This window comes from Ambystoma mexicanum, unplaced genomic scaffold (assembly GCF_040938575.1).
Source record: "Ambystoma mexicanum isolate Mex_15411 unplaced genomic scaffold, UKY_AmexF1_1 Mex_scaf84, whole genome shotgun sequence".
Taxonomy (NCBI): Eukaryota; Metazoa; Chordata; class Amphibia; order Caudata; family Ambystomatidae; genus Ambystoma; species Ambystoma mexicanum.
The window spans coordinates 711,624-735,844 of record NW_027182504.1 but is presented as its reverse complement, the minus strand read 5'-3'; the positions used below and the strand labels follow the sequence as shown (position 1 = coordinate 735,844).

The following is a 24,221-nucleotide window of genomic DNA, read 5'->3' as shown; positions in this document are numbered from 1 at the left end:
TCACCTTTTTAAAAAAGAGCAGTTTTCAGCATTCAAGGGTTTATGTCAGTGGTAGAGGGTAGGAGTGCAGTTCAAGAAGTCCCTGTTTCATAACCATATACCCTCTTCAATAGATCCTGTTTAAATATTTTTCAACCCAATGCACTGTAAGAAACAATAGGATATATCATCATTTCATATAAAAAACAATGAATAATTGGGTTTAACTATGCTCTTAGCACAAAATCAACAAACTGCAGTAGAGGAGCAGTTACGTTTTGCAGAATGTGTGCATTTGACAAACGTTTTTTTTCCATGTTCCAAGATCTACATGTGATACGAAATGTATGAATTCTTGCAATGGAAACCTCACTGTATTTTACCAAGGCAGAAAAAGGACATCCTTCGCACCCCATATACCTATAAGGAGGGTTTGGTGGCTGAAAATGCTTTGCTTTGATGGTGATTGCATGTTGCTTGCACTTTGTGCATATTACTGAATTAATAAAGGTAAACATTTTGGAACTGGGGGTATAGCTCAGTGGTAGAGCATTTGACTGCAGTTCAAGAGGTCCCTAATTCAAATCTGGGTGCCCCCTGGTCCAACTGTTGTACCTGTAGAAATATGTTTTTAAATAAATTGAAGTAAACATTAACAATTTTAGCATTTTATGTAATGAGAAACACATTTCTACATTTGAAATACTCCTGATCATCTCCTGAAACATAGTGTAAACACCATTACGCTGTTTCGGATTTCTTCGTATGATACACGCTGTGTATTACATTCACCCAAGTTCTACTGGTGATATTATCAGATTGAAATAGTCCATTGGAAGCTCATATGAATGTTATAAAACTGTGGTAGAAACCAATAATATGCCCTTAATGAAATGTATTAATTTGTACAGCTGCCCAGAAGTGCACTGATGTCATTAGTTCTACAAGTTCCATACAGTCACCCACTCTATCACTTTTTTAAAAAAGGGCAGTTTTCAGCATTCAAGGGTTTATGTCAGTGGTAGAGTGTAGGAGTGCAGTTCAAGAAGTCCCTGTTTCATAACCATATACCCTCTTCAATAGATCCTGTTAAAATGTTTTTCAACCGAGTGCACTGTAAGAAACTATAAGATATATCATCATTTCTTATACAAAACAATGAACAATTGGGTTTAACTATGCTCTTAGCACAAAATCAACAAACTTCAGTACAGAAGCAGCTACGTTTTGCAGAATTTGTGCATTTGACAAAAGCTTTTTTTTTCCATGTTCCAAGATCTACATGTGACACGAAATGTATGAATTCTTGCACTGGAAACCTCACTGTATTTTACGAAGGCAGATAAAGGACATCTTTTGTACCCCTTATACTTATAAGGAGGGTTTGGTGGCTGAAAATGCATTGCTTTGATGGTGATTGCATGTTGCTTCCACTTTGTACATATTACTGAATAAATAAAGGTGAACATTTCAGAACTGGGGGTATAGCTCAGTGTAGAGCATTTGACTGCAGATCAAGAGATCCCTAGTTCAAATCTGGGTGCCCCCTTGTCCAACTGTTTTACCTGTAGAAATATTTTCTTAATTAAATAAATTGAAGAAAATATTTACAATCTTAGCATTTTATGTAATAAGCAACACATTTCTACATTTGAAATACTCCTGATCATCTCCTGAAACATAGTGTAAACACCATTAAGCTGTTTCGGATTTCTTCGTATGATACAAGCTGTGTATTACATTCACCCAAGTTCTACTGGTGATATTATCAGTTTGAAATAGTCCATTGGAAGTTCATATGAATGTTATAAAACTGTGGTGGAAACCAATAATATGCCCTTAATGAAATGTATTAATTTGTACAGCTGACCAGAAGTGCACTGATGTCATTAGTTCTACAAGTTCCATACAGCCACCCACTCTATCACTTTTTTAAAAAAGGGCAGTTTTCAGCATTCAAGGGTTTATGTCAGTGGTAGAGGGTAGGAGTGCAGTTCAAGAAGTCCATGTTTCATAACCATATACCCTCTTCAATAGATCCTGTTAAAATGTTTTTCAACCCAATGCAGTGTAAGAAACAATAAGATATATCATCATTTCATATACAAAACAATGAACTATTGGGTTTAACTATGCTCTTAGCACAAAATCAACAAACTGCAGTAGAGAAGCAGTTACGTTTTGCAGAATTTGTGCATTTGACAAAAGCTTTTTTTTTCCATGTTCCAAGATCTACATGTGACACGAAATGTATGAATTCTTGCACTGGAAACCTCACTGTATTTTACGAAGGCAGATAAAGGACATCTTTTGTACCCCTTATACTTATAAGGAGGGTTTGGTGGCTGAAAATGCATTGCTTTGATGGTGATTGCATGTTGCTTCCACTTTGTACATATTACTGAATAAATAAAGGTGAACATTTCAGAACTGGGGGTATAGCTCAGTGTAGAGCATTTGACTGCAGATCAAGAGATCCCTAGTTCAAATCTGGGTGCCCCCTTGTCCAACTGTTTTACCTGTAGAAATATTTTCTTAATTAAATAAATTGAAGAAAATATTTACAATCTTAGCATTTTATGTAATAAGCAACACATTTCTACATTTGAAATACTCCTGATCATCTCCTGAAACATAGTGTAAACACCATTAAGCTGTTTCGGATTTCTTCGTATGATACAAGCTGTGTATTACATTCACCCAAGTTCTACTGGTGATATTATCAGTTTGAAATAGTCCATTGGAAGTTCATATGAATGTTATAAAACTGTGGTGGAAACCAATAATATGCCCTTAATGAAATGTATTAATTTGTACAGCTGACCAGAAGTGCACTGATGTCATTAGTTCTACAAGTTCCATACAGCCACCCACTCTATCACTTTTTTAAAAAAGGGCAGTTTTCAGCATTCAAGGGTTTATGTCAGTGGTAGAGGGTAGGAGTGCAGTTCAAGAAGTCCATGTTTCATAACCATATACCCTCTTCAATAGATCCTGTTAAAATGTTTTTCAACCCAATGCAGTGTAAGAAACAATAAGATATATCATCATTTCATATACAAAACAATGAACTATTGGGTTTAACTATGCTCTTAGCACAAAATCAACAAACTGCAGTAGAGAAGCAGTTACGTTTTGCAGAATTTGTGCATTTGACAAAAGCTTTTTTTTTCCATGTTCCAAGATCTACATGTGACACGAAATGTATGAATTCTTGCACTGGAAACCTCACTGTATTTTACGAAGGCAGATAAAGGACATCTTTTGTACCCCTTATACTTATAAGGAGGGTTTGGTGGCTGAAAATGCATTGCTTTGATGGTGATTGCATGTTGCTTCCACTTTGTACATATTACTGAATAAATAAAGGTGAACATTTCAGAACTGGGGGTATAGCTCAGTGTAGAGCATTTGACTGCAGATCAAGAGATCCCTAGTTCAAATCTGGGTGCCCCCTTGTCCAACTGTTTTACCTGTAGAAATATTTTCTTAATTAAATAAATTGAAGAAAATATTTACAATCTTAGCATTTTATGTAATAAGCAACACATTTCTACATTTGAAATACTCCTGATCATCTCCTGAAACATAGTGTAAACATCATTAAGCTGTTTCGGATTTCTTCGTATGATACAAGCTGTGTATTACATTCACCCAAGTTCTACTGGTGATATTATCAGTTTGAAATAGTCCATTGGAAGTTCATATGAATGTTATAAAACTGTGGTGGAAACCAATAATATGCCCTTAATGAAATGTATTAATTTGTACAGCTGACCAGAAGTGCACTGATGTCATTAGTTCTACAAGTTCCATACAGCCACCCACTCTATCACTTTTTTAAAAAAGGGCAGTTTTCAGCATTCAAGGGTTTATGTCAGTGGTAGAGGGTAGGAGTGCAGTTCAAGAAATCCCTGTTTCATAACCATATACCCTCTTCAATAGATCCTGTTAAAATGTTTTTCAACCCAATGCACTGTAAGAAGCAATAGGATATATCATCATTTCATATACAAAACAATGAACAATTGGGTTTAACTATGCTCTTAGCACAAAATCAACAAACTGCAGTAGAGAAGCAGTTACATTTTGCAGAATTTGTGCATTTGACAAAAGATTTTTTTCCATGTTCCCAGATCTACATGTGATACGAAATGTATGACTTCTTGCAATGGAAACCTCACTGTATTTTACCAGGGAAGATAAAGGACATCCTTTGCACCCCATATACTTATAAGGAGGGTTTGGTGGCTGAAAATGCATTGCTTTGATGGTGATTGCATGTAGCTTCCACTTTCCACATATTACTGAATAAATAAAGGTGAACATTTCAGAAATGGGGGTATAGCTCAGGGGTAGAGCATTTCACTGCAGATCAAGAGGTCCCTAGTGCAAATCTGGGTGCCCCCTTGTCCAACTGTTGTACCTGTAGAAATATTTGTTTTATTAAATAAATTGAAGTAACCATTTACAATCTTAGCATTTTATGTAATGAGCAACACATTTCTCCATTTAAAATACTCCTGATCATCACCTGAAACATAGGGTAAACACCATTAAGCTGTTTAGGATTTCTTCATGTGATACAAGCTGTGTTTAACATTCACCCAGGTTCTACTGGTGATATGATCAGTTTGGAATAGTCCATTGGAAGCTCACATGAATGTTATAAAACTGTGGTGGAAACCTATAATATGCCCTTAATGAAATGTATTAATTTGTACAGCTGACCAGAAGTGCACTGATGTCATTAGTTCCACAAGTTCCATAGAGTCACCCACTCTATCGCCTTTTTAAAAAAGGGTAGTTTTCAACATTGAAGGGTTTATATCAGTGGTAGAGCGTAGGAGTGTAGTTCAAGAAGTCACTGTTTCATAACCATATACCCTCTTCAATAGATCCTGTTAAAATGTTTTTCAACCCAATGCACTGTAAGAAACAATAGGATATATCATCATTTCATATACAAAACAATGAACAATTGGGTTTAACTATGCTCTTAGCACAAAATCAACAAACTGCAGTAGAGAAGCAGTTACATTTTGAAGAATTTGTGCATTTGACAAAAGATTTTTTTTCCAAGCTCCACGATCTACATATGATACGAAATGTATGAATTCTTGCAATGGAAACCTCACTGTATTTTACCAAGGCAGATAAAGGACATCCTTGGCACCCCATATACTTATAAGAAGGGTTTGGTGACTGAAAATGCATTGCTTTGATGGTGATTGCATGTTGCTTGCACTTTGTACATATTACTGAATTAATGAAGGTGAATATTTTATAACCGGGGGTATAGCTCAGTGGTAGAGCATTTGACTGCAGATCAAGAGGTCCCTAGTTCAAATCTAGTTGCCCCCTTGTCCTACTGTTTTACCTGTAGAAATATTTTTTTAATTAAATAAATTGAAGAAAACATTTACAATCTTAGCATTTTATGTAATGAGCAACACATTTCTTCATTTGAAATACTCCTGATCATCTCCGGAAACATAGGGTAAACACCATTAAGCTGTTTCGGAATTCTTTGTATGATACAAGCTGTGTATTACATTCACCCAAGTTCTACTGGTGATATTATCAGTTTGAAATAGTCCATTGGAAGCGCATATGAATGTTATAAAACTGTGGTGGAAACCAGTAATATGCCCTTAATGAAATGTATTAATTTGTACAGCTGACCAGAAGTGCACTGATGTCATTAGATCTACAAGTTCCATACAGTCAACCACTCTATCACCTTTTTAAAAAAGAACAGTTTTCAGCATTCAAGGGTTTATGTCAGTGGTAGTGGTAGGAGTGCAGTTCAAGAAGTCCCTGTTTCATAACCATATACCCTCTTCAATAGATCCTGTTAAAATATTTTTCAACCCAATGCACTGTAAGAAACAATAGGATATATCATCATTTCATATAAAAAAAAACAATGAACAATTGGGTTTAACTATGCTCTTAGCACAAAATCAACAAACTGCAGTAGAGAAGCAGTTACGTTTTGCAGAATTTGTGCATTTGACAAAAGTTTTTTTTCCATTTTCCAAGATCTACATGTGATACGGAATGTATTAATTCTTGCAATGGAAACCTCACTGTATTTTACCAAGGCAGATAAAGGACATCTTGTGTATCCCTTATAGTTATAAGGAGGGTTTGGTGGCTGAAAATGCATTGCTTTGATGGTGATTGCATGTTGCTTCCACTTTGTACATATTACTGAATTAATAAAGGTGAACATTTCAGAAGTGGTGGTATAGCTCAGTGGTAGAGCATTTGACTGCAGATCAAGAGGTCGCTAGCCCAAATCTGGGTGCCCCCTTGTTCAACTGTTTTACCTGTGGAAATATTTTTTTAATTAAATAAATTGAAGAAAACATTTACAATCTTAGCATTTTATGTAATGAGCAACACATTTCTTCATTTGAAATACTCCTGATCATCTCCGGAAACATAGGGTAAACACCATTAAGCTGTTTCGGAATTCTTCGTATGATACAAGCTGTGTATTACATTCACCCAAGTTCTACTGGTGATATTATCAGTTTGAAATAGTCCATTGGAAGCGCATATGAATGTTATAAAACTGTGGTGGAAACCAGTAATATGCCCTTAATGAAATGTATTAATTTGTACAGCTGACCAGAAGTGCACTGATGTCATTAGATCTACAAGTTCCATACAGTCAACCACTCTATCACCTTTTTAAAAAAGAACAGTTTTCAGCATTCAAGGGTTTATGTCAGTGGTAGTGGTAGGAGTGCAGTTCAAGAAGTCCCTGTTTCATAACCATATACCCTCTTCAATAGATCCTGTTAAAATATTTTTCAACCCAATGCACTGTAAGAAACAATAGGATATATCATCATTTCATATAAAAAAAAACAATGAACAATTGGGTTTAACTATGCTCTTAGCACAAAATCAACAAACTGCAGTAGAGAAGCAGTTACGTTTTGCAGAATTTGTGCATTTGAGAAAAGTTTTTTTTTCCATGTTCCAAGATCTACATGTGATACGAAATGTATGAATTCTTGCACTGGAAACCTCACTGTATTTTACGAAGGCAGATAAAGGACATCTTTTGTACCCCTTATACTTATAAGGAGGGTTTGGTGGCTGAAAATGCATTGCTTTGATGGTGATTGCATGTTGCTTCCACTTTGTACATATTACTGAATAAATAAAGGTGAACATTTCAGAACTGGGGGTATAGCTCAGTGGTAGAGCATTTTGACTGCAGAGATCCCTAGTTCAAATCTGGGTGCCCCCTTGTCCAACTGTTTTACCTGTAGAAATATTTTCTTAAATAAATTGAAGAAAACATTTACAATCTCAGCATTTTATGTAATGAGCAACACATTTCTACATTTGAAATACTCCTGATCATCTCTGGAAACATAGGGTAAACACCATTAAGCTGTTTCGGATTTCTTCGTATGATACAAGCTGTGTATTACATGCACCCAAGTTCTACTGGTGATATTATCAGTTTGAAATAGTCCATTGGAAGCTCATATGAATGTTATAAAACTGTGGTGGAAACCAATAATATGCCCTTAATGAAATGTATTAATTTGTACAGCTGACCAGAAGTGCACTGATGTCATTAGTTCTACAAGTTCCATGCAGTCACCCACTCTATCACCTTTTTAAAAAAGAGCAGTTTTCAGCATTCAAGGGTTTATGTCAGTTGTAGAGGGTAGGGGTGAAGTTCCAGAAGTCCCTGTTTCATAACCATATACGCTCTTCAATAGATCCTGTTAAAATGTTTTTCAACCCAATGCACTGTAAGAAACAATAGGATATATCATCATTTCATATAAAAAACAATGAAAAATTGGGTTTAACTATGCCCTTAGCACAAAATCAACAAACTGCAATAGAGAAGCAGTTACGTTTTGCAGAATTTGTGCATTTGACAAAAGTTTTTTTTCCATGTTCCAAGATCTACATGTGATACGAAATGTATGAATTCTTGCAATGGAAACCTCACTGTATTTTACCAAGGCAGATAAAGGACATCTTGTGTATCCCTTATAGTTATAAGGAGGGTTTGGTGGCTGAAAATGCATTGCTTTGATGGTGATTTCATGTTGCTTCCACTTTGTACATATTACTGAATTAATAAAGGAGAACATTTCAGAACTGGGGGTATAGTTCAGTGGTAGAGCATTTGACCCCAGATCAAGAGGTCCCTAGTTCAAATCTGGGTGCCCCCTTGTCCACTGTTTTACCTGTAGAATTTTTTTTTAATTAAATAAATTGAAGAAAACATTTACAATCTTAGCATTTTATGTAATGAGCAACACATGTCTACATTTGAAATACTCCTGATCATCTCCTGAAACATAGGGTAAACACCATTAAGCTGTTTAGGATTTCTTCATATGATACAAGCTGTGTTTTACATTCACCCAAGTTCTACTGGTGATATTATCAGTTTGAAATAGTCCATTGGAAGCTCATATGAACGTGATAAAACTGTGGTGGAAACCAATAATATGCCCTTAATGAAATGTATTAATTTGTCCAGCTGACCAGAAGGGTACTGATGTCATTAGTTCTACAAGTTCCATACAGTCACCCACTCTATCACTTTTTTTAAAAAGGGCAGTTTTCAGCATTCAAGGGTTTATGTCAGTGGTAGAGCGTAGGAGTGCAGTTCAAGAAGTCCCTGTTTCATAACCATATACCCTCTTCAATAGATCCTGTTAAAATGTTTTTCAACCCAATGCACTGTAAGAAACAATAGGATATATCATCATTTCGTGTAAAAAACAATGAACAATTGGGTTTAACTATGCTCTTAGCACAAAATCAACAAACTGCAGTAGAGAAGCAGTTACGTTTTGCAGAATTTGTGCATTTGACAAAAGTTTTTTTTCCATGTTCCAAGATCTACATGTGATACGAAATGTATGAATTCTTGCAATGGAATCCTCACTGTATTTTACCAAGGCAGATAAAGGACATCCTTCGCACCCCATTTACTTATAAGGAGGGTTTCGTGGCTGAAAATGCATTGCTTTGATGGTGATTGCATGGTGCTTGCACTTTGTACATATTACTGAATTAATAAAGGTGAACGTTTTAGAAGTGCGGGTATAGCTCAGTGGTAGAGCATTTGACTGCAGATCAAGAGGTCCCTAGTTCAAATCTGAGTGCCCCCTGGTCCAACTGTTGCACCTGTAGAAATATTTTTTTAAATAAATTGAAGAAAACATTTACAATCTTAGCATTTTATGTAATGAGCAACACATTTCTACATTTGAAATACTCCTGATCATCTCCTGAAACATAGGGTAAACACCATTAAGCTGTTTCGGATTTCTTCGTATGATACAAGCTGTGTATTACATTCACCCAAGTTCTACTGGTGATATTATCAGTTTGAAATAGTCCATTGGAAGCTCATATGAATGTTATAAAACTGTGGTGGAAACCAATAATATGCCCTTAATGAAATGTATTAATTTGTACAGCTGACCAGAAGTGCACTGATGTCATTAGTTCTACAAGTTCCATACAGTCACCCACTCTATCATTTTTTTAAAAAAGGGCAGTTTTCAGCATTCAAGGGTTTATGTCAGTGGTAGAGGGTAGGAGTGCAGTTCAAGAAGTCCCTGTTTCATAACCATATACCCTCTTCAATAGATCCTGTTAAAATGTTTTTCAACCCAATGCAGTGTAAGAAACAATAAGATATATCATCATTTCATATACAAAACAATGAACAGTTGGGTTTAACTATGCTCTTAGCACAAAATCAACAAACTGCAGTAGAAAAGCAGTTACGTTTTGCAGAATTTGTGCATTTGACAAAAGTTTTTTTTCCATGTTCCAAGATCTACATGTGATACGAAATGTATGAATTCTTGCAATGGAAACCTCACTGTATTTTACCAAGGCAGATAAAGGACATCTTGTGTACCCCTTATAGTTATAAGGAGGGTTTGGTGGCTGAAAATGCATTGCTTTGATGGTGATTGCATGTTGCTTCCACTTTGTACATATTACTGAATTAATAAAGTTGAAAACTTCAGAACTGGGGGCATAGCTCAGTGGTAGAGCATTTGACTGCAGTTCAAGAGGTCCCTAGTTCAAATCTGGGTGCCGCCTGGTCCAATTTTTGTACCTGTAGAAATATTTTTTTAAATAAATTGAAGTAAACATTAACAATCTTAGCATTTTATGTAATGAGCAACACATTTCTACATTTGAAATACTCCTGATCATCTCCGGAAACATAGGTTAAACACCATTAAGCTGTTTCGGAATTCTTCATATGATACAAGCTGTGTATTACATTCACCCAATTTCTACTGGTGATATTATCAGTTTGAAATAGTCCATTGGAAGCGCATATGAATGTTATAAAACTGTGGTGGAAACCAATAATATGCCCTTAATGAAATGTATTAATTTGTACAGCTGACCAGAAGTGCACTGATTTCATTAGTTCTACAAGTTCCTTACAGTTACCCACTCTATCACCTTTTTAAAAAAGAGCAGTTTTCAGCATTCAAGGGTTTATGTCAGTGGTAGAGGGTAGGAGTGCAGTTCAAGAAGTCCCTGTTTCATAACCATATACCCTCTTCAATAGATCCTGTTTAAATATTTTTCAACCCAATGCACTGTAAGAAACAATAGGATATATCATCATTTCATATACAAAACAATGAATAATTGGGTTTAACTATGCTCTTAGCACAAAATCAACAAACTGCAGTAGAGGAGCAGTTACGTTTTGCAGAATGTGTGCATTTGACAAACGTTTTTTTTCCATGTTCCAAGATCTACATGTGATACGAAATGTATGAATTCTTGCAATGGAAACCTCACTGTATTTTACCAAGGCAGATAAAGGACATCCTTCGCACCCCATATACCTATAAGGAGGGTTTGGTGGCTGAAAATGCTTTGCTTTGATGGTGATTGCATGTTGCTTGCACTTTGTGCATATTACTGAATTAATAAAGGTAAACATTTTGGAACTGGGGGTATAGCTCAGTGGTAGAGCATTTGACTGCAGTTCAAGAGGTCCCTAATTCAAATCTGGGTGCCCCCTGGTCCAACTGTTGTACCTGTAGAAATATGTTTTTAAATAAATTGAAGTAAACATTAACAATTTTAGCATTTTATGTAATGAGAAACACATTTCTACATTTGAAATACTCCTGATCATCTCCTGAAACATAGTGTAAACACCATTACGCTGTTTCGGATTTCTTCGTATGATACACGCTGTGTATTACATTCACCCAAGTTCTACTGGTGATATTATCAGTTTGAAATAGTCCATTGGAAGCTCATATGAATGTTATAAAACTGTGGTAGAAACCAATAATATGCCCTTAATGAAATGTATTAATTTGTACAGCTGCCCAGAAGTGCACTGATGTCATTAGTTCTACAAGTTCCATACAGTCACCCACTCTATCACTTTTTTAAAAAAGGGCAGTTTTCAGCATTCAAGGGTTTATGTCAGTGGTAGAGTGTAGGAGTGCAGTTCAAGAAGTCCCTGTTTCATAACCATATACCCTCTTCAATAGATCCTGTTAAAATGTTTTTCAACCCAGTGCACTGTAAGAAACTATAAGATATATCATCATTTCTTATACAAAACAATGAACAATTGGGTTTAACTATGCTCTTAGCACAAAATCAACAAACTTCAGTACAGAAGCAGCTACGTTTTGCAGAATTTGTGCATTTGACAAAAGCTTTTTTTTTCCATGTTCCAAGATCTACATGTGACACGAAATGTATGAATTCTTGCACTGGAAACCTCACTGTATTTTACGAAGGCAGATAAAGGACATCTTTTGTACCCCTTATACTTATAAGGAGGGTTTGGTGGCTGAAAATGCATTGATTTGATGGTGATTGCATGTTGCTTCCACTTTGTACACATTACTGAATAAATAAAGGTGAACATTTCAGAACTGGGGGTATAGCTCAGTGTAGAGCATTTGACTGCAGATCAAGAGATCCCTAGTTCAAATCTGGGTGCCCCCTTGTCCAACTGTTTTACCTGTAGAAATATTTTCTTAATTAAATAAATTGAAGAAAATATTTACAATCTTAGAATTTTATGTAATAAGCAACACATTTCTACATTTGAAATACTCCTGATCATCTCCTGAAACATAGTGTAAACACCATTAAGCTGTTTCGGATTTCTTCGTATGATACAAGCTGTGTATTACATTCACCCAAGTTCTACTGGTGATATGATCATTTTAAAATAGTCCATTGGAAGCTCATATGAATGTTATAAAACTGTGGTGGAAACCAATAATATGCCCTTAATGAAATGTATTAATTTGTACAGCTGCCCAGAAGTGCACTGATGTCATTAGTTCTACAAGTTCCATACAGCCACCCACTCTATCACTTTTTTAAAAAAGGGCAGTTTTCAGCATTCAAGGGTTTATGTCAGTGGTAGAGGGTAGGAGTGCAGTTCAAGAAGTCCATGTTTCATAACCATATACCCTCTTCAATAGATCCTGTTAAAATGTTTTTCAACCCATTGCAGTGTAAGAAACAATAAGATATATCATCATTTCATATACAAAACAATGAACAATTGGGTTTAACGATGCTCTCAGCACAAAATCAACAAACTGCAGTAGAGATGCAGTTACGCTTTGCAGAATTTGTGCATTTGACAAAAGTTATTTTTCCATGTTCCAAGATCTACATGTGATACGAAATGTATGAATTCTTGCAATGGAAACCTCACTGTATTTTACCAAGGCAGATAAAGGACATCCATCGCACCCCATATACTTATAAGGAGGGTTTGGTGGCTGAAAATGCATTGCTTTGATGGTGATTGCATGTTGCTTGCACTTTGTACATATTACTGAATTAATAAAGGTGAACTTTTCAAAACTGGGGGTATAGCTCAGTGGTAGAGCATTTGACTGCAGATCAAGAAGTCTCTAGTTCAAAACTGGGTGCCCCTTGTTCAACTGTTTTACCTGTAGAAATATTTTTTTAATTAAATAAATTGAAGTAAACATTTACAATCTTAGCATTTTATGTAATGAGCAACACATTTCTACATTTGAAATACTCCTGATCATCACCTGAAATATAGGGTAAACACCACTAAGCTGTTTAGGATTTCTTCATATGATACAAGCTGTGTTTTAAATTCACCCAGGTTCTACTGGTGATATGATCAGTTTGAAATAGTCCACTGGAAGCTCATATGAATGTTATAAAACTGTGGTGGAAACCAATAATATGCCCTTAATGAAATGTATTAATTTTTACAGCTGACCAGAAGTGCACTGATGTCATTAGTTCTACAAGTTCCATAGAGTCACCCACTCTATAACCTTTTTAAAAAAGGGCAGTTTCCAACATTGAAGGGTTTATGTCAGTGATGGAGCATAGGAGTGTAGTTCAAGAAGTCCCTGTTTCATAACCATATACCCTCTTCAATAGATCCTGTTAAAATGTTTTTCAACCCAATGCACTGTAAGAAACAATAGGATATATCATCATTTCATATACAAAACCATGAACAATTGGGTTTAAATATGCTCTTAGCACAAAGTCAACAAACTGCAGTAGAGAAGCAGTTACATTTTGCAGAATTTGTGCATTTGACAAAAGATTTTTTTTCCATGTTCCAAGATCTACATGTGATACGAAATGTATGAATTCTTGCAATGGAAACCTCAATGTATTTTACCAAGGCAGATAAAGGTCATCCTTCGCACCCCATATACTTATAAGGAGGGTTTGGTGGCTGAAAATGCATTGCTTTGATGGCGATTGCATGTTGCTTGCACTTTGTACATATTACTGAATTAATAAAGGTGAACATTTTAGAAGTACAGGTATAGCTCAGTGATAGAGCATTTGACTGTAGATCAAGAGGTTCCTAGTTCAAATCTGGGTGCCCCCTGGTCCAACAGTTGCACCTGTAGAAATATTTTTTTAATTAAATAAATTGAAGAAAACATTTACAATCTTAGCATTTTATGTAATGAGCAACACATTTCTACATTTGAAATACTCCTGATCATCTCCTGAAACATAGGGTAATCACCATTAAGCTGTTTCGGATTTCTTCGTATGATACAAGCTGTGTATTACATTTACCCAAGTTCAACTGGTGATATTATCAGTTTGAAATAGTCCATTGGAAGCTCATATGAATGTTATAAAACTGCGGTGGAAACCAATAAAATGCCCTTAATGAAATGTATTAATTTGTACAGCTGACCAGAAGTGCACCGATGCCATTAGTTCTACAAGTTCCATACAGTCACCCACTCTATCATCTTTTTAAAAAAGGGCTGTTTTCAGCATTCAAGGGTATAACTCAGTGGTAGAGCGTTGGAGTGCAGTTCAAGAAGTCCCTCTTTCATAACTATATACCCTCTTCAATAGATCCTGTTAAAATGTTTTTCAACCCAATGAACTGTAAGAAACAATAGGATATATAATCATTTCATAAAAAAACAATGAACAATTGGGTTTAACTATGCTCTTGGCACAAAATCAACAAACTGCAGTAGAGAAGCAGTTACGTTTTGCAGAATTTGTGCATTTGACAAAAGTTTTTTTTTTCCATGTTCCAAGATCTACATGTGATACGAAATGTATGAATTCTTGCACTGGAAACCTCACTGTATTTTACAAAGGCAGATAAAGGACATCTTTTGTACCCCTTATACTTATAAGGAGGGTTTGGTGGCTGAAAAGGCATTGCTTTGATGGTGATTGCATGTTGCTTCCTCTTTGTACATATTACTGAATAAATAAAGGTGAACATTTCAGAACTGGGGGTATAGCTCAGTGGTAGAGCATTTGACTGCAGATCAAGAGGTTCCAAGTGCAAATCTGGGTGCCCCCTTGTCCAACTGTTTTACCTGTAGAAATATTGTTTTAATTAATTAAATAAATTGAAGAAAACATTTACAATCTTAGCATTTTATGTAATGAGCAACACATTTCTACATTTGAAATACTCCTGATCATCTCCGGAAACATAGGGTAAACACCATTAAGCTGTTTCGGATTTCTTCGTATGATACAAGCTGTGTATTACATTCACCAAAGTTCTACTGGTGATATTATCAGTTTGAAATAGTCCATTGGAAGCGCATATGAATGTTATAAAACTGGGGTGGAAACCAATAATATGCCCTTAATGAAATGAATTAATTTGTACAGCTGACCAGAAGTGCACTGATGTCATTAGATCTACAAGTTCCATGCGGTCACCCACTCTATCACCTTTTTTAAAAAAGAGCAGTTTTAAGCATTCAAGGGTTTATGTCAGTGGTAGAGGGTAGGAGTGCAGTTCAAGAAGTCCCTGTTTCATAACCATATACCCTCTTCAATAGATCCTGTTAAAATGTTTTTCAACCCAATGCACTGTAAGAAACAATAGGATATATCATCATTTCATATAAAAAACAATGAATAATTGGGTTTAACTATGCTCTTAGCACAAAATCAACAAACTGCAGTAGAGAAGCAGTTACGTTTTGCAGAATTTGTGCATTTGACAAAAGTTTTTTTTTCCCATGTTCCAAGATCTACATGTGATACGAAATGTATGAATTCTTGCAATGGAAACCTCACTGTATTTTACCAAGGCAGATAAAGGACATCCTTCGCACCCCATATACTTATAAGGAGGGTTTGGTGACTGAAAATGCATTGCTTTGATGGTGATTGCATGTTGCTTGCACTTTGTACATATTACTGAATTAATGAAGGTGAATATTTTATAACCGGGGGTATAGCTCAGTGGTAGAGCATTTGACTGCAGATCAAGAGGTCCCTAGTTCAAATCTAGTTGCCCCCTTGTCCTACTGTTTTACCTGTAGAAATATTTTTTTAATTAAATAAATTGAAGAAAACATTTACAATCTTAGCATTTTATGTAATGAGCAACACATTTCTTCATTTGAAATACTCCTGATCATCTCCGGAAACATAGGGTAAACACCATTAAGCTGTTTCGGAATTCTTCGTATGATACAAGCTGTGTATTACATTCACCCAAGTTCTACTGGTGATATTATCAGTTTGAAATAGTCCATTGGAAGCGCACATGAATGTTATAAAACTGTGGTGGAAACCAGTAATATGCCCTTAATGAAATGTATTAATTTGTACAGCTGACCAGAAGTGCACTGATGTCATTAGATCTACAAGTTCCATACAGTCAACCACTCTATCACCTTTTTAAAAAAGAACAGTTTTCAGCATTCAAGGGTTTATGTCAGTGGTAGTGGTAGGAGTGCAGTTCAAGAAGTCCCTGTTTCATAACCATATACCCTCTTCAATAGATCCTGTTAAAATATTTTTCAACCCAATGCACTGTAAGAAACAATAGGATATATCATCATTTCATATAAAAAAAAACAATGAACAATTGGGTTTAACTATGCTCTTAGCACAAAATCAACAAACTGCAGTAGAGAAGCAGTTACGTTTTGCAGAATTTGTGCATTTGACAAAAGTTTTTTTTCCATTTTCCAAGATCTACATGTGATACGGAATGTATTAATTCTTGCAATGGAAACCTCACTGTATTTTACCAAGGCAGATAAAGGACATCTTGTGTATCCCTTATAGTTATAAGGAGGGTTTGGTGGCTGAAAATGCATTGCTTTGATGGTGATTGCATGTTGCTTCCACTTTGTACATATTACTGAATTAATAAAGGTGAAAATTTCAGAACTGGGGGTATAGTCCAGTGGTAGAGCGTTTAACTGCAGCTCAAGAGGTCCCTAGTTCAAATCTGTGTGCCCTCTTGTCCAACTGTTTTACCTGTAGAAATATTTTTTAATTAAATAAAGTGAAGAAAACATTTACAATCTTAGCATTTTATGTAATGAGCAACACATTTCTACATTGAAATCCTCTTTATAATCACCTGAAACATAGGTTAAACACCATTAAGCTGCTTAGGATTTCTTCATATGATACAAGGTGTGTTTTACATTCACCCAAGTTCTTCTGGTGATATGATCAGTTTGAGATAGTCCATTGGAAGCTCATATGAATTTTATAAAACTGTGGTGGAAACCAGTAATATGCCCTTAATGAAATGTATTAATTTGTGCAGCTGACCAGAAGTGCACTGATGTCATTAGTTCTAAAATTTCCATAGAGTCACCCACTCTATCACCTTTTTAAAAAAGGGCAGTTTTCAACATTGAAGGGTTTATGTCAGTGGTAGAGCGTCGGAGTGTAGTTCAAGAAATCCCTGTTTCATAACCATATACCCTCTTCAATAGATCCTGTTAAAATGTTTTTCAACCCAATGCACTGTAAGAAGCAATAGGATATATCATCATTTCATATACAAAACAATGAACAATTGGGTTTAACTATGCTCTTAGCACAAAATCAACAAACTGCAGTAGAGAAGCAGTTACATTTTGCAGAATTTGTGCATTTGACAAAAGATTTTTTTCCATGTTCCCAGATCTACATGTGATACGAAATGTATGACTTCTTGCAATGGAAACCTCACTGTATTTTACCAGGGAAGATAAAGGACATCCTTTGCACCCCATATACTTATAAGGAGGGTTTGGTGGCTGAAAATGCATTGCTTTGATGGTGATTGCATGTAGCTTCCACTTTCCACATATTACTGAATAAATAAAGGTGAACATTTCAGAAATGGGGGTATAGCTCAGGGGTAGAGCATTTCACTGCAGATCAAGAGGTCCCTAGTGCAAATCTGGGTGCCCCCTTGTCCAACTGTTGTACCTGTAGAAATATTTTTTTAATTAAATAAATTGAAGTAAACATTTACAATCTTAGCATTTTATGTAATGAGCAACACATTTCTCCATTTAAAATACTCCTGATCATCACCTGAAACATAGGGTAAACACCATTAAGCTGTTTAGGATTTCTTCATGTGATACAAGCTGTGTTTAACATTCACCCAGGTTCTACTGGTGATATGATCAGTTTGGAATAGTCCATTGGAAGCTCACATGAATGTTATAAAACTGTGGTGGAAACCTATAATATGCCCTTAATGAAATGTATTAATTTGTACAGCTGACCAGAAGTGCACTGATGTCATTAGTTCTACAAGTTCCATAGAGTCACCCACTCTATCGCCTTTTTAAAAAAGGGTAGTTTTCAACATTGAAGGGTTTATATCAGTGGTAGAGCGTAGGAGTGTAGTTCAAGAAGTCACTGTTTCATAACCATATACCCTCTTCAATAGATCCTGTTAAAATGTTTTTCAACCCAATGCACTGTAAGAAACAATAGGATATATCATCATTTCATATACAAAACAATGAACAATTGGGTTTAACTATGCTCTTAGCACAAAATCAACAAACTGCAGTAGAGAAGCAGTTACATTTTGAAGAATTTGTGCATTTGACAAAAGATTTTTTTTCCAAGCTCCACGATCTACATATGATACGAAATGTATGAATTCTTGCAATGGAAACCTCACTGTATTTTACCAAGGCAGATAAAGGACATCCTTCGCACCCCATATACTTATAAGAAGGGTTTGGTGACTGAAAATGCATTGCTTTGATGGTGATTGCATGTTGCTTGCACTTTGTACATATTACTGAATTAATGAAGGTGAATATTTTATAACCGGGGGTATAGCTCAGTGGTAGAGCATTTGACTGCAGATCAAGAGGTCCCTAGTTCAAATCTAGTTGCCCCCTTGTCCTACTGTTTTACCTGTAGAAATATTTTTTTAATTAAATAAATTGAAGAAAACATTTACAATCTTAGCATTTTATGTAATGAGCAACACATTTCTTCATTTGAAATACTCCTGATCATCTCCGGAAACATAGGGTAAACACCATTAAGCTGTTTCGGAATTCTTCGTATGATACAAGCTGTGTATTACATTCACCCAAGTTCTACTGGTGATATTATCAGTTTGAAATAGTCCATTGGAAGCGCATATGAATGTTATAAAACTGTGGTGGAAACCAGTAATATGCCCTTAATGAAATGTATTAATTTGTACAGCTGACCAGAAGTGCACTGATGTCATTAGATCTACAAGTTCCATACAGTCAACCACTCTATCACCGTTTTAAAAAAGAACAGTTTTCAGCATTCAAGGGTTTATGTCAGTGGTAGTGGTAGGAGTGCAGTTCAAGAAGTCCCTGTTTCATAACCATATACCCTCTTCAATAGATCCTGTTAAAATATTTTTCAACCCAATGCACTGTAAGAAACAATAGGATATATCATCATTTCATATAAAAAAAAACAATGAACAATTTGGTTTAACTATGCTCTTAGCACAAAATCAACAAACTGCAGTAGAGAAGCAGTTACGTTTTGCAGAATTTGTGCATTTGACAAAAGTTTTTTTTCCATTTTCCAAGATCTACATGTGATACGGAATGTATTAATTCTTGCAATGGAAACCTCACTGTATTTTACCAAGGCAGATAAAGGACATCTTGTGTATCCCTTATAGTTATAAGGAGGGTTTGGTGGCTGAAAATGCATTGCTTTGATGGTGATTGCATGTTGCTTCCACTTTGTACATATTACTGAATTAATAAAGGTGAACATTTCAGAAGTGGTGGTATAGCTCAGTGGTAGAGCATTTGACTGCAGATCAAGAGGTCGCTAGCCCAAATCTGGGTGCCCCCTTGTTCAACTGTTTTACCTGTGGAAATATTTTTTTAATTAAATAAATTGAAGAAAACATTTACAATCTTAGCATTTTATGTAATGAGCAACACATTTCTACATTTGAAATACTCCTGATAATCACCTGAAACATAGGGTAAACACCATTAACCTGTTTAGGATTTCTTCTTATGATACAAGCTGTGTTTTACATTCACCCAAGTTCTACTGGTGATATTATCAGTTCGAAATAGTAGATTGGAAGCTCATATGAATGTTATAAAACTGTGGTGGAAACCAATAATATGCCCTTAATGAAATGTATTAATTTGTACCGCTGACCAGAAGTGCACTGATGTCATTAGTTCTACAAGTTCCATACAGTCACCCACTCTAATACCTTTTTAAAAAAGGGCAGTTTTCAGCATTCAAGGGTTTAACTCAGTTGTATAGCGTAGGAATGCAGTTCAAGAAGTCCCTGTTTCATAACCATATCCCCTCTTCAATAGATCCTGTTAAAATGTTTTTCAACCCAATGGACTGTAATAAACAATAAAATATATCATCATTTCAAATACAAAACATGAACAATTGGGTTTAACTATGCTCTTGGCACAAAATCAACAAACTGCAGTAGAGAAGCAGTGACGTTTTGCAGAATTTGTCCATTTGACAAAAGTTTTTTTTCCATGTTCCAAGATCTACATGTGATACGAAATGTATGAATTCTTGCAATGGAAACCTCACTGTATTTTACCAAGGCAGATAAAGGACATCTTGTGTACCCCTTATAGTTATAAGGAGGGTTTGGTGGCTGTAAGTGCATTGCTTTGATGGTGATTGCATGTTGCTTGCACTTTGTACATATTACTGAATTAATATAGGTGAACATTTCAGAACGGGGGCATAGCTCAGTGGTAGAGCATTTGACTGCAGATCAAGAGGTCCCTAGTTCAACTGTTTTACCTGTAGAAATATTTTTTTAATTAAATAAATTGAAGTAAAATTTTACAATCTTAGCATTTTATGTAATGAGCAACACATTTCTACATTTGAAATACTCCAGATCATCTCCTGAAACATAGGATAAACACCATTAAGCTGTTTAGGATTTCTTCATATGATAGAAGCTGTGTTTTACATTTACCCAAGTTCTACTGGTGATATGATTAGTTTGAAATAGTCCATTGGAAGCTCATATGAATGTTATAAAACTGTGGTGGAAACCAATAATATGCCCTTAATGAAATGTATTAATTTGTACAGCTGACCAGAAATGCACTGATGTCATTAGTTCTACAAGTTCCACACAGTCACCCACTCTATCACCTTTTAAAAAAAAGGGCCGTTTTCAGCATTCAAGGGTTTAACTCAGTGGTAGAGCGTAGGAGTGCAGTTCAAGAAGTCCCTGTTTCATAACCATATCCCCTCTTCAATAGATCCTGTTAAAATGTTTTTCAACCCAATGGACTGTAAGAAACAATAAGATATATCATCATTTCAAATACAAAACATGAACAATTGGGTTTAACTATGCTCTTGGCACAAAATCAACAAACTGCAGTAGAGAAGCAGTGACGTTTTGCAGAATTTGTCCATTTGACAAAAGTTTTTTTTCCATGTTCCAAGATCTACATGTGATACGAAATGTATGAATTCTTGCAATGGAAACCTCACTGTATTTTACCAAGGCAGATAAAGGACATCTTGTGTACCCCTTATAGTTATAACGAGGGTTTGGTGGCTGAAAATGCATTGCTTTGATGGTGATTGCATGTTGCTTCCACTTTGTACATATTACTGAATTAATATAGGTGAACATTTCAGAATTGGGGGTATAGATCCGTGGTAGAGCATTTCACTGCATATCAAGAGGTCCCTAGTTCAAACCTGGGTGCCCCCTTGTCCAACTGTTTTACCTGTAGAAATATTTTTTTAATTAAATAAATTGAAGAAAACATTTACAATATCAGCATTTATGTAATGAGCAACACATTTCTACATTTGAAATACTCCTGATCATCATCTGAAACATAGGGTAAACACCATTAAGCTGTTTAGGATTTCTTCATATGATAGAAGCTGTGTTTTACATTCACCCAAGTTCTACTGGTGATATGATTAGTTTGAAATAGTCCATTGGAAGCTCATATGAATGTTATAAAACTGTGGTGGAAACCAATAATATGCCCTTAATGAAATGTATTAATTTGTACAGCTGACCAGAAGTGCACTGATGTCATTAGTTCTACAAGTTCCATACAGTCACCCACTCTATCACCTTTTTAAAAAAGGGCAGTTTTCAGCATTCAAGGGTTTATGTCAGTGGTAGAGCGTAGGAGTGCTTTTCAAGAAGTTCCTGTTTCATAACCATATACCCTCGTCAATAGATCCTGTTAAAATGTTTTTCAACCCAATGCACTGTAAGAAACAATAGGATATATCATCATTTCATTTACAAAACAATGAACAATTGGGTTTAACTATGCTCTTAGCACAAAATCAACAAACTGCAGTAGAGAAGCAGTTACATTTTGCAAAATTTGTGCATTTGACAAAATATTTTTTTTTCCATGTTCCAAGATCTACATGTGATACGAAATGTATGAATTCTTGCAATGGAAACCTCACTGTATTTTACCAAGGCAGATAAAGGACATCCTTCGCAACCATATACCTATAAGGAGGGTTTGGTGGCTGAAAATGCATTGCTTTGATGGTGATTGCATGTTGCTTGCACTTTGTACATATTACTGAATTAATAAAGGTGAACATTTCAGAACTGGGGGTATAGCTCAGTGGTAGAGCATTTGACTGCAGATCAAGAGGTCCATAGTTCAAATCTTGGTGCTCCCTTGTTGAACTGTTTTACCTGTAGAAATATTTTTTTAATTAAATAAATTGAAGAAAACGTTTACAATCCTAGCATTTTATGTAATGAGCAACACATTTCTACATTTGAAATACTCCTGATCATCTCCTGAAACATAGGGTAAACACCATGAAACTGTTTAGGATTTCTTCATATGATACAAGCTGTGTTTTACATTCACCCAAGTTCTACTGGTGATATTATAAGTTTGAAATAGTCCATTGGAAGCTCATATGAATGCTATAAAACTGTGGTGGAAACCAATAATATGCCCTTAATTAAATGTATTAATTTGTACAGCTGACCAGAAGTGCACTGATGTCATTAGTTCTACAAGTTCCATACAGTCACCCACTCTATCACCTTTTTAAAAAAGGGCAGTTTTCAGCATTCAAGGGTTTAACTCAGTGGTAGAGCATAGGAGTGCAGTTCAAGAAGTCCCTGTTTCATAACCATATACCCTCGTCAATAGATCCTGTTAAAATGTTTTTCAACCCAATGTACTGATTGAAACAAAAGGATATATCATCATTTCATATAAAAAACAATGAACAATTGGGTTTAACTATGCTCTTAGCACAAAATCAACAAACTGCAGTAGAGAAGCAGTTACGTTTTGCAGAATTTGTGCTTTTGACAAAAGTTTTTTTCCATGTTCCAGGATCTACATGTGATACCAAATGTATGAATTCTTGCAATGGAAACCTCACTGTATTTTACCAAGGCAGATAAAGGACATCTTTTGTACCCCTTATACTTATAAGGAGGGTTTGGTGGCTGAAAATGCATTGCTTAGATGGTGATTGCCTGTTGCTTCCACTTTGTACATATTACTGAATAAATAAAGGTGAACATTTCAGAAATGGGGCTATAGCTCAGTGGTAGAGCATTTGACTGCAGATCAAGAGGTCCATAGTTCAAATCTTGGTGCTCCCTTGTTGAACTGTTTTACCTGTAGAAATATTTTTTTAATTAAATAAATTGAAGAAAACATTTACAATCTTAGCATTTTATGTAATGAGCAACACATTTCTACATTTGAAATCCTCCTGATCATCACCTGAAACATAGGGTAAACACCATTAATCTGTTTAGGATTTCTTCATATGATACAAGCTGTGTTTTACATTCACCCAAGTTCTACAGGTGATATGACCAGTTTGAAATAGTCCATTGGAAGCTCATATGAATGTTATAAAACTGTGGTGGAAACCAATAATATGCCCTTAATGAAATGTATTAATTTGTACAGCTGGCCAGAAGTGCACTGATGTCATTAGTTCTACAAGTTCCATAGAGTCACCCACTCTATCACCTTTTTAAAAAAGGGCAGTTTTCAACATTGAAGGGTTTATGTCAGTGGTAGAGCGTAGGAGTGTAGTTCAAGAAGTCCCTGTTTCATAACCATATACCCTCTTCAATAGATCCTGTTAAAATGTATTTCAACCCAATGCACTGTAAGAAACAATAGGATAGATCATCATTTCATTTACAAAACAATGAACAATTGGGTTTAACTATGCTCTTAGCACAAAATCAACAAACTGCAGTAGAGAAGCAGTTACATTTTGCAGAATTTGTGCATTTGACAAAAGATTTTTTTTCCATGTTCCAAGATCTACATGTGATATGAAATGTATGAATTCTTGCAATGGAAACCTCACTGTATTTTACCAAGGCAGATAAAGGACATCTTTTGTACCCCTTATACTTATAAGGTGGGTTTGGTGGCTGAAAA

At 35.5% G+C, this 24,221-nt stretch overlaps 5 non-coding genes across 5 annotated transcripts; all 5 read left to right on the top strand.

Moving 5' to 3' along the window:
* The first annotated feature begins 5,271 nt into the window (after nt 1-5,271).
* Nucleotides 5,272-5,343, top strand: TRNAC-GCA (transfer RNA cysteine (anticodon GCA)). Its single transcript has one exon. It is a non-coding gene; the product is annotated as a tRNA-Cys (tRNA).
* Nucleotides 5,344-8,126: 2,783 nt separating this feature from the next.
* Nucleotides 8,127-8,198, top strand: TRNAW-CCA (transfer RNA tryptophan (anticodon CCA)). Its single transcript has one exon. It is a non-coding gene; the product is annotated as a tRNA-Trp (tRNA).
* Nucleotides 8,199-10,026: 1,828 nt separating this feature from the next.
* Nucleotides 10,027-10,098, top strand: TRNAC-GCA (transfer RNA cysteine (anticodon GCA)). Its single transcript has one exon. It is a non-coding gene; the product is annotated as a tRNA-Cys (tRNA).
* Nucleotides 10,099-15,745: 5,647 nt separating this feature from the next.
* Nucleotides 15,746-15,817, top strand: TRNAC-GCA (transfer RNA cysteine (anticodon GCA)). Its single transcript has one exon. It is a non-coding gene; the product is annotated as a tRNA-Cys (tRNA).
* A 2,788-nt stretch (nt 15,818-18,605) lies between these two features.
* Nucleotides 18,606-18,677, top strand: TRNAC-GCA (transfer RNA cysteine (anticodon GCA)). Its single transcript has one exon. It is a non-coding gene; the product is annotated as a tRNA-Cys (tRNA).
* Nucleotides 18,678-24,221: the final 5,544 nt, after the last annotated feature.